Consider the following 14,881-nt stretch of genomic DNA (forward strand, 5'->3'; position numbering starts at 1 on the left):
TTGTGAAAGAAGCAATGATCACATGCAATTGAAGAAGTACAAAAACTGTTGTTGATTTGGATAAACAAAAAGCAGTTAGCCAGTGACAGCATTTCAGAGGCAGTGATACATGAACAAGCAAAGATACTGCATAGGACCTGAAACACACCCCTGGAATGAATGCTGAAAGTGATTCCTTTAAGGCTAGCAGGGGGTGGTTTGATAAACTTAAGAGAAGTATTTATAGGTTAAACAGTACATGTAATGTATAGAAAGGTTAAAACGGAATCATTTGGGGGTCTGGATTAGGTTAATTCAATTTACATTCTTTCTAATGGAAAAAAATGATTTGGTTTTCAAACGAATCACTTCTTGAACAGCCTTCAAGAACCAATTAAGTTCAAGAACTGAGGCACGCCCTAGCTGGTTTGGCTCAGTGGATAGAGCATAGGCCTGCATTTGATTCCAGGCAAGAGCACATGCCGGGGTTATGGGCTCAATCCCCAGTAGGGGGCATCCAGGAGGCAGTCGATCAATGATTATCTCTCATTGATGTTTCTATCTCTCTGTCTGAAATAAAAATATATTAAAACAAAACTAGCCCTGACCGGTTTGGCTCAGTGGATAGAGCGTCAGCCTGCGGACGGAAGGGTTCCAGGTTCAATTCCGGTCAAGGGCATGTACCTTGGTTGCGGGCACATCCCCAGTAGGGAGTGTGCAGGAGGCAGCTGATCGATGTTTCTCAACGATATTTCTAACTCTCTATCCCTTTCCCTTCCTCTCCGTAAAAAAATCAATAAAATATATTTTTAAAAAAACTAAACAAAAAACACAGAACTGAGTTACTACTGTGTATCCTTTCTACATTGCTTCTCTACAGAAGACTGGGGCTGGGTTCAAAGACAAGTCTGGATATAGACTGGAGGTTAAGAGCAGGCTGCCAGTTCAAGTATGAGGGTAGCATGAACAAGGGTGAGCAATTTATGGACATGCTCTCTTTGCAAAGGGTAGTTCAAAGACCCTGGACAGAATAAAACAGTAAATTCACATGACAAAGGCCAAATAAAATGCTAAAGTAAGGGCAGGGGGAAGAGGGCCACTGAATGTGAGCTCAGTTATATGGATCACAACTTTACTCCCTTTAGCTGGACATTAAAGATAGAGGTAGCATGAAAAAAATGAAGAGCCAGAGAATAGGAGACAAAGAAAATCAAGTTCTGCCACTAATAAGATGAGTGGCCTTGGGCAAGTCACTTGTCCTCCCTGAGTTTTTTAGGTTGGGGGCTGAACTAAAAGACCTTCAAAAACGTCTGTAGCTTTGACCTTCCAGAAATCACTCTATTACCAGGTCGTATGTACAAATTTGAGTGTGGGAAATGCTAATGCTGTGATTAAGCAAAGAGGCCTGGGAAAACAAAACAAAATTTCTGTGCTGTGTGACAAAAGTCCTGGGCACAGGGGAAGGGAAAGATAGCAGAGAGGAAGAGGAGACTGAAGAAATGAAATGGGGTTCAAGTTAATCTTGGGTAAAAGCCAGAAGACATCAGGGAGGCAAAGGAAGAGAGGCTGAAGCAGGATGGTACCAGCCTGACCTTGCCACTAACTTGCTATCGTGGGTATTCGTCACCCTCATTGGCTGAAAGGACCTCAAGGGCCCTGTAAGTTCTGGCCTCAACTGCCCCCTCTCCAACCTTACCTCCTGCTTCTTTCCCCCTCAGGGTACTGCTCCAGCCACACTGCCTTCTAGTTTTTTTGTGTGTGTGTCTCCTCACAAGCCCCTCTCCATTACAAACACACTCTTGCCTTGAGGCCTTTTCACCTGCTCTTCTCTCAGCTGGAAATAATCTTCCTCCTCAGAAAAGCCAGTGCCTGGCCACTTTTTAACCCTTTATCCCTGCTTATCTTTCTTTGCAACACCTATGAAATGATATAATAAATGATTTACTCATTTTCTGTCTCCCACTAAAACAATTTCCATAAAGGCAGTCTGCTTTGTTCACTACTTTGACAAAGCTCCAAGAGTAATAGCAGGCATTTGTTGAATGGATAGATGTATGAACTACTGGTCCCTAAGATGGCTTCCAATTCTAATGCTATGATTTGGGGACTTTTGAAACTGGTAAGTATCTCAGAAGTTCAAGCCCAGGTGAGCATAGGTCTAACCTGTTCTTTTGGCTTCATTTTTTTAAAAATATATTTTACTGATTTTTTTACAGAGAGGAAGAGAGAGGGATAGAGAGCCAGAGACAGCAATGAGAGAGAAACATCGATTCAGCTGCCTCCTGCACACTCCCCAGTGGGGATATGCCCGCAACCAAGGTACATGCCCTTAACCGGAATCGAACCTGGGACCCTTCAGTCCGCAGGCCGACGCTCTATCCACTGAACCAAACCGGTTAGGGCTTGGCTCCAATTTTTGATATTTGCTTTGCTTCAGTGATCTTCAGAAATGATCTCCAAATGTAACACACACATCCTAACACAGCTACACACATGCACAAATAGACAAATACATATCACTTAATTCAAGAATCATTATCTCATGTTATGTGTGAAACATAATACACATCACTATTTCCTTAAGCCTGGAATGTTAGGCCTAACAGTTTAGCCCTAACTTCCTTTGATAACTTTAACCCGAACCACACTCCATTCCTGAAATCCTATACTCTGGCTACACTGAACTGTTTACCCTTCTCTAAGACACACATGCAAGCTTCTGTGCCTTTGTCTTCACTGGGTCTCTTTGCTTGGAAGCTACAGATTACCCCTCACAATTGCCAAATAAATACCTCATCTTTGAAGTCTAACTCAAATACCACTTCTTCTGTGAAGCCCTCCTTGATCTCCCAGGAAGTTAGTGTCCCCCTCTCCTCCATGTTCCCAAAGCACTACACGTTTCCATAATACTCATCATCACTGCCGTCTACTTATTTTACCTGCCTGTCTTCCTTGATCAACATGACTTCAAAGGCCTTGATCTTGTGTTTGCCTTCTTCTTACTCCTAAGTAGCTACCCCTGGTGCCTGGCACAAATGTTTATCAAACTGGAATGTTTATCAATTACGAATGCTTCCTAATCTTCATTGGCAGATCTGATCAGGTTGTTAGGTCTTCCTTCATATCATCCAAATAGTTGGTTTCCCTAATATTTTTATCCACTAATATGAACTCCTATGGAACTGAAAGCCTGAGGAAGAGGAGGAGGAGAGGCTGGAAAGAATGAAGAGAAATAGTCTTTGCAGAGCCTTGAATGTCATGCTAAGCGGATTGGATTTATTCTAGACGTTTTATGAGCAGGGAAGTGATAGGAGTAAGATCTGTATCTTAAAACCTATGGAGAGAGAAAGGAAGTTATATTTTAGGAATAAAGGCTGGAGGTGGGGAGATGAATTAGTTGGCAATTAATATAGTCCAAGAGAGAGATGATTAAGATCTGGCCTGGGGTATTAACAGTGGGGATGAGAGATGGGCAGAATGTTCAGAGATAAAACCATATAATGAAAAAGCAGTTACCTACTTTACCTGAGTAGAACTCTGTGCTCAAAACTAAAACAAACTTCCTCCACAAGTAACTCTGTAACCTCTTTTCATCCAAGATGATCCTGAGAATAACTAGAGGCAGGAAAAAACACCTCTTTGACCAGGGAAGAAGCAAGTCTAGGATTAACAAAAGCCAAACTGCAGGCCAGTGAGCAGAGCTGCAGGAGAGCTCAACATCTTGCTGATGGCTGCTACCTGCAGAAGCTTTAGCAAAGAAGTCCCATCTGTACAACTGAGCAGAAAGGTAATTTCCTGGGCTGGGCCCGCTCTGACTCTCTTTAACATAACAGGCTCTGATCACTTTCAATAGTATTTGTTAAAGAAACGTATCCAAAACTTGGAAGTAAGGCCAAAAATTATTGTGACCTTTTAAAGTCATGTTAGAACATTTTAAAATACATACCTGAGAGTCATCTGACACAACTGGAGTATGGAAGTTTGTTTGACTTACTGTTCATAAATGGTTAAAGACCCAAGTGTTTAAAAACTGTAAAGTTAGAGGTTAATGTGTAGAAAACTGAGATGGTACAGTTTTTTAAAGCAGAGAGGATAACACCAAAGGTTCATTTCATTAGGACATTAACCAACGTTGGATCTAATTTAGCAATTTAAGTTCAGCAATCCTTTTTCCACCACCAACATAAATCTAGTTTCTCAGCTATTTTCTTTCTGCTGTTTCCCACATGAATGAGTGAAACAAAACTTGAAACATGCTCACCATATGTATAAGAATTACTGCCATCCATAGGCTTGTCTACTTCACAGGAGCCAGATGCCAGGAGGCAAGAGAAGCCTGACAGCCAAGCACAGGATGTTAGTGGAGTGGAACAGGTGGTCACTTATGAACAGGGCACCAGACTAAGAGTCAGAAGACCTACCACTAATTCACTATGCAACCTTAGACTTATTTTTTACTGCCCCCTTGCTGGGTCTCAATTTCACAGTTATAAAATGGGAAAGTTGGTCTAGGCCAGTTGGTCAGGGTTCTGGGAACCCTGGAGGTTTAAGGCAGGGGCTATCTTTGGTGAGGGTAAGGGGAAAGCTGAAAAGGTTCTAACATCACAGCACTTCCCCACCCCCACTTCAAACAGAGCAGTTTGTTTGGTTGGTTGGTTAATCCTCACACCAGGATATTTCTCCGTTGCTTTTTGGAGAGTGGAAGGGAGGAAGAGAAATAGAGAAACATTGATGTGACTGTCCCCAAGTCCTCCCTGCCTGCCATGTAAGTCACATTCAGTAGTCTTACTATTTGCACTTTCCCTCTTGATGGAAGTAACCGACCAGGTATTGAACCTGCAACCTAGGATGTGCCCTGACCGCTATCAAACCCTCAACTTTTTGGTGTGTGGGACAACGCTCCAACTGACCAAGCCACCCTTCTGGGGCAGAGCAGCTCTGGTTTTTTTGTTTGTTTGTTGTTGTTTTTATTGATGTCAGAAAGAAGAAGGGAGAGGGAGATAGAAACATCAAGGATGAGAGGGGTGTGGCTCAGTGGTTAAGCATCAACCTATGAACCAGGAGGTCATGGTTCAATTCCACGTCAGGGCACTTGCCCAGGTTGTGAGCTCGATCCCCAGTAGGGGCATGCAGGAAAGCAGCTGATCAACAATTCTCTCATCATCGATGCTTCTCTCTCTCTCTCCCATCCTTATTTATTTTTTTTAAGTTAAGGGAGATAATACATTTAAAGTACCTATTATAATACCTGCACATGGTAGGTGGGCATACAATAAATGCTACTTTCATCAAGAGGGGAAAGGCAAATAGCATGACTACTAATGTGACTCACATGACATGTAGGGAGGACTCGGGGACAAACCCCAGCCAGCTGCAGATCAGAGCTACCAGTGGCTCAGAATGGGAATGGGCTGATTTGGAGAGTCTGCTGTGCTCTTCTAAGAGCATCTGGATCCTGTTCCAGCCAAAGCAAATCAAACAGGAGTGCTTATGGAGTGCTTGTTTCTAAAACAAGTTCGGGCTGTGTTACTGACACACGCCACGGGGGAATTGAGAAGACTGCTGGCAGAGATGTGAAGAAAGCTGACATGCTTTCAGTTCCAATCTTTGCTAGCACATTTGTATGGGTACAACTGACCTTGGCTCCAGAGGAGGAGAAAACCCTGGACTAAGACACAATAAAACCCAGGCTTTGGTGTGAGCTCGACCCTGAGCAGATGACTTCACCTCTCCGGCGTGTTTTTTTTCCTCCTCCACATAGTAATTCTCTATGTGCCTGCTCTATTATCAATATCCTAATTTTCAGATGATGATACTATAACTTGGAGAGATTAAGTTAGGACTGGCAGGAACTTGAATTCAAGGTCTGCTGTCAAAGCCTGTAGTCTTTCTACTCTGCTGCATTAATAAGGGAATTGAACCAGGTGGACCAAGGTATTTCTCGACCTGAAAACTTATGATCTTAGTGGCCTGAAATTGTGGTTTCAAGAGCATTCTAAATACTCCAGGGCTAGATAAAGCCTGGCTGGTTAAGGAACCTTCTCATATGAATGATACTCTCAACACCAGCAAAAACTAGGTACAAACAATTTGCGAGCCAGAAGAGAGCGGACAGTGGAATTTTAGAAAGCTGTGAAGAGGCCCCTGTAGAATATATCACCTGATGGAGAATATATTATAGATGAAGATATGGAGGCTGCAGAAAGAGAAATAGCTTGACTGGGAACACCCAGAAAGTGGGTAATGGAGCACAAACAAGGTTCTATGCCGCATGGTCTCATACCTGCTTTCTACTCAGTATCCAACCTCCTAGGCCAGTGGTTCTCAACCTTCCTAATGCCGTGACCCTTTAATACAGTTCCTCATGTTGTGGTGACCCCCAACCATAAAATTATTTTCGTTGCTACTTCATAACTGTAATTTTGCTACTGTTATGAATCGTAATGTAAATATCTGATATGCTATATGTGTTTTCCGAGGGTCTTAGGCGACCCCTGTGAAAGGGTCGTTCGACCTCCAAAGGGGTCGCGACCCACAGGTTGAGAACTGCTGTCCTAGGCTATTCTCATCTTCTCTTTTTTTAAAAAAAAAATATATATATTTTATTGATTGTTTACAGAGAGGAAGGGAGAAGGATAGAGAGGCAGAAACATTGATGAGAGAGAAACATTGAGCAGATGCCTCCTGCACACCCCCTACTGGGGATATGCCTGCAACCAAGGTACATGCCCTTGACCAGAATTGAACCTGGGACCCTTCAGTCCACAGGCCGACGCTCTATCCACTGAGCCAAACCGGTTAGGGCTCATCTTCTCTTTGATATTTCTTTTCCAAATGCTGGATGACAGGCATTCATTGCTCCAGCAGCAGACTCCCAGACACTTCCAACACCTTCTCTTTGTAGATAAGGGCTCTTTCTTTGTAACTGTCCCTGGTGTGGCCTCAGCAGGACTGAGGCTAAGGCTTCTCCTTTGGCCTCCTCTTGACTTTCTTTTTTTTTTTTCCTTTTAACTCTTTGATGCCTTTGAACCACAGACCAATATGCCTTTAATATATTTTTATTGATTTCAGAGAGGAAGGGAGAGGGAGAGAGAGACAGAAACATCAATGATGAAAAAAAAAAAAATGATGAGAGAGAATCATTGATTGGCTGCCTACTACACACCCCCGACTGGGGATCGAGCCCACAACCCGGGCATGTGCCCTTAGCCAGAATCAAAACTGGGACCCTTCAGTCTGCAGGCCAACACTCCATCCACTGAGCTAAACCAGCCAGGGCCCAATATGCCTTTAAAGGCACAGAACTGGAAGGGACATCAGCAATTATAGATCAACTTTCCACCTCATTCCTTCTTTAAAGAGCTAAGGAAACTGTGGCCCAAAGATATCAAATGCTTTCCCAAGTTGAGTTAGTAGAACAGGATTAAAAGCCTGGATTGTAACACCTTTTACTACAATCTGACAATGAACACATGGTATCAGAATTTACTTCAATTACCAGCGGCTGAACAACAATCCACGCCAGGCATTTTTTTCATCATCTCTTATTAGCATCACAATAACTATATAGACATTATTGTCCCCATTTTGCAGACGAGAAGACTATAGCTCAGAGAGATTAGTCACACAGGAAATAAACGGCAGAGCAAGGGACTCAAACCTTTGGCTTTAAGGCCTCCTCTCTTTCCCCAGTATCATATGGCCTAAGGCAGTCGGCAAACCACGCTCGTGAGCCACATGAGGCTTTTTGGCTCTTCCACAAAATACCACGTGCAAGCGCGCACGTCCAGTGCGATTGAAACTTCATGGCCCATGCGCAGAAGTCGGTTTTTGGAAAGGAAACAAACGAAAAACGTATACAAGATGAGTGTGGATGGGCGAGTAGGAAGGGGTTTAAAAAATTTGGCTCTCAAAAGAAATTTCAATGGATGTACTGTTGATATTTGGCTCTGTTGACTAATGAGTTTGCCAACCACTGGCCTAAGGTTTTAAAAACTATATGCAATGGTGGGAAAGACACAGTTAATTAATCTTCCAAAAGGTCAGTTATACTATAGGTAGCTTTTATCTCTTGGCCTATGCACTTATTACCATAACTCTTGACTGATATGCCAATTGGGAAAATGGAGAGGGCGATGAGAGTAAGGGAGGTGAGTAGAGACTCAAATAATACAAAAGGACAGATAATTCAAAAGAAGCAATTTTTGCTTTTGTGTTAACATGGTATTCTGTAGGATAGTTTTGTTTTATTTTTCTACATTTGCCCACCATAAGTCCCTTTTATTCATGTCTTACTCTTCTCAGAGGTCAACACTTTGGGCTCAGGACCCTGCTTTTCTGCCACTGCCAACATCCTCAGAACTGCCCTCTGATTGATCTGACCTACAGGATCTATCAGTACCTCTTCTGTCTGGCCTGATGCTCCAGTAGGACAGAAAAATCCTCTTTATTTTTAATGAAAACTGGGGAAGGAAGGAGGGAGACACAGGGCCCAAGGGGGGCCAGAGCCTTTTGCACATCATTCCTTCCCCATAAGTGAACTGAGTCTTATTGCTTTTCTGTGACAGCAACCCTCAAGAAAGCCAGCTGAGAAACAAAGTAATAAAATGCGGGCAAAATTCCTGGGTGAGGAGAGAACCAGGGCAGTGTTTGTTATATGAGCTACTCTGTCAGCCTCCCTCAGATTTTCTCCACTGAATTCTCTTGGGGCCATAGGATGATTACACTAGCAGACAATGAACCTCCTGCCTTATTAAGCTACAAGGTCCACTTTGGGCAGACATTCATCCCCACACCTTGAAGGATGATGAGGCACACCACTACTCCCAGACCTTCTAACTCTGTCCAGGTCCCTGTCACAATAGTTACGAACATTAATAGTCCTTTAGATTTACATATAGCAGTTATTTGAAATGTGCCTTGTACAGAAGGCTGGGTAAAAGCTGCTCATTGTTTATAGATAAGAAAACTAAAGGCCACAAATATGTACCCAGTAAGCTCAGGCATTGGTCAGAGCTCTTGCTACTTCAATGTTACCCCATGAGATCCAAAGGTAAGTCTTATTTCTCCCCTCCCTCCCCACAAATGTTCCCAAGTGACCTTTATTTCACAAAAATATTGCCAAATACTAGTTTTACTACATGCTATTTAAATGGGAAAAAAGGCAAATTCACAAATTATGTACCTTAAAAAGTTAATTCTTCTACTTTGAGGCTCTACACATCAGATAGCAACAGTCCCCAAGACTGAATCAGTGAATTCTAAACTCTTAATCTTTCACATTAGGTGGGGTATACATACACCAAAGGAGCTTCTGAGTCATGTCACCTGCCCAGGCAAAGGTTTAGATTTTCTATACTCCTGTGTGGTTTTCCCCAGTCTACTCTTAATCAATCAGCTAGTCTCTGAAAACCACAGCCTATAATTTTATATATATGTGCTACCACTGTGAACACAAAAACCACTAAGCCTTATTTCTTTAATGGAATCAAATCTCTCCTTTGAATCTTAGCCATTAACAGGCAACAGAAGTATTCTGCAAGGCCTCTAGAACCATCTGGAAGCCTCTGAAGTCTGTGAGGTAGGCTGCTGTCTCCTCCAGCCATGGGCCAGGCACAATCTCCTCAGAAGCCTGGGGTGACTGGCTTTCCATGTGTCACCTGACTTGCTGCTGCACTGCCTCCATCTCCTACACAGAGCTCAGGCCTGCCCAGCGCTGACCGGCAGGCAGGATCCAGGCTGCCCGGCACTATGCGTCTAGCCCTAGCCCACTCCTTGTTGGTAATGCATACACAACAGACCACTGTCTTCCCCACTGTTGCTGAGTTAGGCTCTCTCTGAGGCTCTAGAGTACTTCTTCAGAGACATCAAGAGCAAAATGCCAGTCCACAGGTAAGTCCAGCTGAAGAAAAGTTCATTTGGACTGCACAGTACCTTAAAAAAAATTAATTAAGCCTTAAGAAACTAAAAAAGAAGAAGAAGAAGAAGAAGAAGAAGAAGAAGAAGAAGAAGAAGAAGAAGAGCAAACTAAACCCAAAGCAAGCTAAAGTTAGAAAATAATAAGGATTAAAATAAGAAATCAATAGCCCTGACTAATACGGCTCAATTGTTTGGGTGTTGTCCCATGCACCAAAAGGTTGCTGGTTTAATTCCCAGTCAGGGCATAGGCCAGGGTTTCGAGCTCAATCCCTGGTAGGGGACATGAAGGAGGCAGCCAATAGATGTTTTTTTCACTCTCATATCAATGTTTTACTCACTCCTCTCCCTTCTTCTCTCTCTCTCTCTCTCAAAAAAATCTTTTTTTTAAAGAAATAGAATGAAAAATGAAACCAAAAGTTGGTTATTTGAGATCAACAAAATTAACAAGCCTTTAGCAAAACTGGCCAAGAAAAAAAGAGAGAAGGTACAAATTACCAAAACCAGGAATGAAAAAGTGATCATTACTGACCTTACAGAAGCTAAAAGGATTATAAGGAAATACTGGGAACAACTTTAAGACAAGAAATTAGGACGTTTAGACAAAACAAACATATTATGAGAAAGATACAAATGATTTAAAGTGACACAAAATGAAATAGAAAACCTAAGTATACCTAAAACAAGTAAAAAAATTACTGAATTAGTAATTAAGAGAAAGCTACTGACCAACATCTCTTATGAATATAGATAAAAATCTGCAACAAAACATTAGCAAACCGCCGAAACCGATTTGGCTCAGTGGATAGAGTGTCGGCCTGCGGACTGAAAGGTCCCAGGTTCGATTCCGGTCAAGGGCATGTACCTTGGTTGCGGGCACATCCCCAGTGGGGAGTGTGCAGGAGGCAGCTGGTCGATGTTTCTCTCTCATCGATGTTTCTAACTCTCTCTCTCTCCATTCCTCTCTGTAAAAAATCAATAAAATATATTAAAAAAAAATATTAGCAAACCAAGTCCAACACCATATAAAAATTAAAAGGATTATACACTATGATCAAGTGGAATTTATTTCAGGAATATAAGGTTGCTTTAATATAAAAAAATCAATGTATTGCCATGTTAGTACAATAAAGGACAAAAACCACACAACAGAATCCAACATCCATACATAATAAAACCTCTCAATAAACTAGGAATAGAAGGGAACTTAGCCTGATAAAAGTTATATGCAAAAAAAACTACAGCTAACACCATACTTAATGGGGAAAGACTGAATACTTCTCCCTAGAATTCTCCAGTTATATCCAACATTGTACTGGAGGTCCTAGCTGGTACAATCAGGCAGAGGGATTTTTTTTGTTTTTAATGGACATCAAGAGTATGTCATTCTACTCAAAACTCTCCAGTGACTTCCTATTTCACTAAATATAAAACCCTACATGATCTGGGACCCTGTCTAACCTTGTGACTTCTCCATAATCCACTCATTCGTACAGCCTTGCTTACTTCATCTCTAGCCACACTGACCTCCCTTTATCAAACACAATAAGCATACTCCTGTTTCAGGGCCTCTGAACTTGCTGAACTCTATGCCTGAAATGTTACTCCCCAAGATACACAGTATATTTTACTACTTCAGTTACTGCATATTTTTGCACATATTTTATTTTCTCACAGAAGCCTTCTTTCATCACACGGCCCCTCCCTATCCCCTTATCCAGCTTTATTTTTCTTCATAGTATTCATTTATCTATTTTCCTTCACTAGAATGTAAACTACAAGAGAGAAGAATATTTTCTTCACTGCTACATTTCAAACACTTAAAACTGTGCCGGGCACATGATGGACACTCAAATACTCACTAACTGACTGAATGTCTTGAAAAAGAAAATGTTATATAGGAGAATGAAAAAGGGGGGGCGGGGGGAATGACTGGCCCAAGAGGCTGAAAAGGACCGGGGTTTTGGATCACAGAGAATGAGCGAACATAGGACAGCAGAAAAACTTGGTTTTCTGAAGCCAGAGTCTTCTGGATTCCAAGCTTATCTCTTCCAATCATGGTCTACTGTGTCCCTCTCTAAGTCTCAGTAATTTATAAAATGAGAACATCACCACCTAACTCCTAAGTTGCTATGAAAATGAAATCAATTTATGTATAGCACATAATAGACATTATAATTAACATTTTCTGATACCTCTGGCCTTCAAGAGCAACCTAAAATTACCTTAAAAATTACCACTTACTGAAGCACAGATATGTCCGTAGGGCTGTTGCCCCTAAATTAAATGGCCTCCATACTCATTTTAGCTTCTTTCTTCTCATTCTTCTTTCACCTCCTCCCTTACTGTTGGTTCTCAGCCCTCACCACTAGCTACTGTCAGTAGAGCAGCTCCTCCCTGCTTTTGTATATGCTGCTTTTAATTTTATGGGGTATAGAAACCAAACTGCTAAACTTGTTACAATGACATGTAATAATAAGAATAAATTAGTGCTGTGCAAGGGCTTAAGGATGAAAATGACTTGCTTACTCCTTGTTCTTTAGTCAGGCTCTACAAAACTGAGGGTGTTAGATAAATACGCTACTATATGGATATCAGCATTTTATATATTTTTTTAATGCGGAATCATTCAAATTTTAAAACAGTCAATGGTGGAACTTCTTCGCAGGGTAGTTATTATAAGAACAATAAGATTCAAAAGTGGGCCCTGGCTGCTGTGGCTCAGTTGCAACAAAAGGTTGCTAGTTTCTAGGTTAGGCACATGCCTAGGTTGCCTGGGAGGTGCGGGGGAGTGAGCAGGAGGCAGCCAATAGATGCTGCACTCTCACATTGATGTTTCTCTCTTCTCCCTTCCTCTCTCTCTAAAAATCAATAAACTAGTCTTTAAAACAAACAAATAAAGATCCAAAGTTGGCAACCAGGACATGAAAAAGCCAGAAGCTATAAAACTTTAGATTAACCAAACAAAAAGAGGTGGCAAACAAGAGTCTGGAGATTCAGAATAGGAAGGAAGGCTGGCCAGCCAAGGGCACCAGGTAGGGGACAGACCCCTCTGTGCACCCTCAGGCAGACAGAGGGAAGAACAGAATGTCCATTGTTACATAGTATTAAGAAAGTGGTCCCCATCACTGGCCAAGGGTGAGAAAGAGATGGTGGGGAAACATGACCTCTGATAAGTTCTGAGGCTACATGTGTAAGTGCCTTTCTCACTAGCAGTTGGGGGTGGGAAAGGCAGTGCCTGGAACCTACAGCCAAAATAGGAATAGCCTTCCTCTTCTGAGATGACAGTAGGGAACAAGGCAACATATTAGTAGAACTAGAGGTTGAGTGCAAACACATGCTGGGAATGAGCTCTTGAAAACGGCTTTAATATCTGTGCCGGCAGTGGCCTTGGAGCCAGGCTGTGTGAGTGCAGATAGACCTGCATTCGGCAACCAACATGCTGCAAATCATGGCTGCTGATGCTGCCTGGCTTTGTCTCTGTGCCCTGAGATCCGCTCCCTTCTGAAAAGACTGAGCTTTGGGAAGGGCCTGCAGAAGGACAGAAGGACATGGGGAAAGATTTACAGTACAAATTTCCAAAGGAAAACCCTCCCTTTACCTTTGGGAAACAGAATGACAAATAGGTCAGGGACTGAGATGTCAGGGACACTTATGTTTTCTTCAGGGACACTTCGGTTTTCTTCTTACTTTCTCTCATTTTGGTCATGCTGCTTTACAATTTACAAAGCTTTCCAACTTGCATTTCTCATTTCATTCTCTATAACAGTGATGGCGAACTTATGACACACGTGTCAGAGGTGACACGCGAACTCATTTTTTTGGTTGATTTTTCTTTGTTAAATGGCATTTAAATATATAAAATAAATATCAAAAATATAAATCTTTGTTTTACTATGGTTGCAAATATCTACAAATTTCTATATGTGACACGGCACCAGAGTTAAGTTAGGGTTTTTCAAAATGCTGACACGCCAAGCTCAAAAGGTTCGCCATCACTGCTCTATAACATCCTCCTTGGTTACCGTACACACAATGTCAGGTGTGGGGAGCACTCCAATTTTACAAACAGGATAATGGAGATTGTCCAAAGGCAGATATTGAGAGAGAAGATAAAAACCCACGATTCTCAGCTCCAACCCAGCTCTCCAGATTCCTGTCTGTTCTGGTCCAAGTGTTTATAGGACCCAATGTGTAACAGGTGTTTTCTTCTGTATTTAGCCTAGGCCTCTGCCTGCTTGAAGGGTTCTTCTTGTCATTTTTAGCCTTTTATCCCCTCACTAGCAATGCCACTGCTCAGAAGACACCCCCAACTGCTACCTGCCCTGCTGGGCCCCTCAAATAACTGGACCTCCTTTCTGAATCTCTGAGGAGGTCTGTCTTCTTGAACTTGTAAGAAAAATCAGTATTCCAGGGAGATTAGCAACGCAAAGAAAGCCTGCCAAGTCAGGGAGAACAATGCTATTTACAGTTAGACTGAACTAGGTTCTAACATCAGCTTTGCCTAGGTATGAACCCTAGGCAAAATATTTTAGCTGCCTGAGCCTCCATTCCGTCATCTATAAAATAGGGTTTTGTCTAGGGTAAATAAGATCCATAACACAATTGGTCCTTAAGATGTTGATTTCCCGCCCTGACCAGTGTGGCGGTCGTCCCATGCACAGCATGGTTGCTGGTTCAAATCCTGGGAAGGGCACATGCCCAGGTTTCGGGCTCGATCCTTGGTAGGGGGCATGCAGGAGGCAACCGATTGATATTTCTCTCTCATTATCGATGTTTCTCTCTCCCTTCTTCTCTCTAAAAATCAATAAAAATCTTTAAAAAATAGGTTGATTGGAACCAAGATGGCGGCATAGGTTAACGCCGGAGTTTGCCGCCTCGAACAACCATTTCAAAAGTGAAACTAAAAGACGGAACGGACATCACCCAGACCCACAGGAACGCTGGCTGAGTGGAAGTCCTACAACTAGGAGGAAAGAGTAACGCA

General features: G+C 42.3%; 1 protein-coding gene and 1 pseudogene across 3 annotated transcripts in view; one reads left to right on the forward strand and one right to left on the reverse strand.

Moving 5' to 3' along the window:
• RALY (RALY heterogeneous nuclear ribonucleoprotein) overlaps positions 1-14,881 on the reverse strand; it is a 49,933-nt gene that overhangs the window by 34,149 nt on the left and 903 nt on the right. The gene's annotated exons all lie outside the window — the stretch shown is intronic.
• Positions 9,857-14,881, forward strand: part of LOC102758752 — a 24,716-nt pseudogene continuing 19,691 nt past the window's right edge.

The sequence above is a fragment of the Myotis davidii genome, unplaced genomic scaffold, assembly GCF_000327345.1.
Source record: "Myotis davidii unplaced genomic scaffold, ASM32734v1 scaffold38, whole genome shotgun sequence".
Lineage (NCBI taxonomy): Eukaryota > Metazoa > Chordata > Mammalia > Chiroptera > Vespertilionidae > Myotis > Myotis davidii.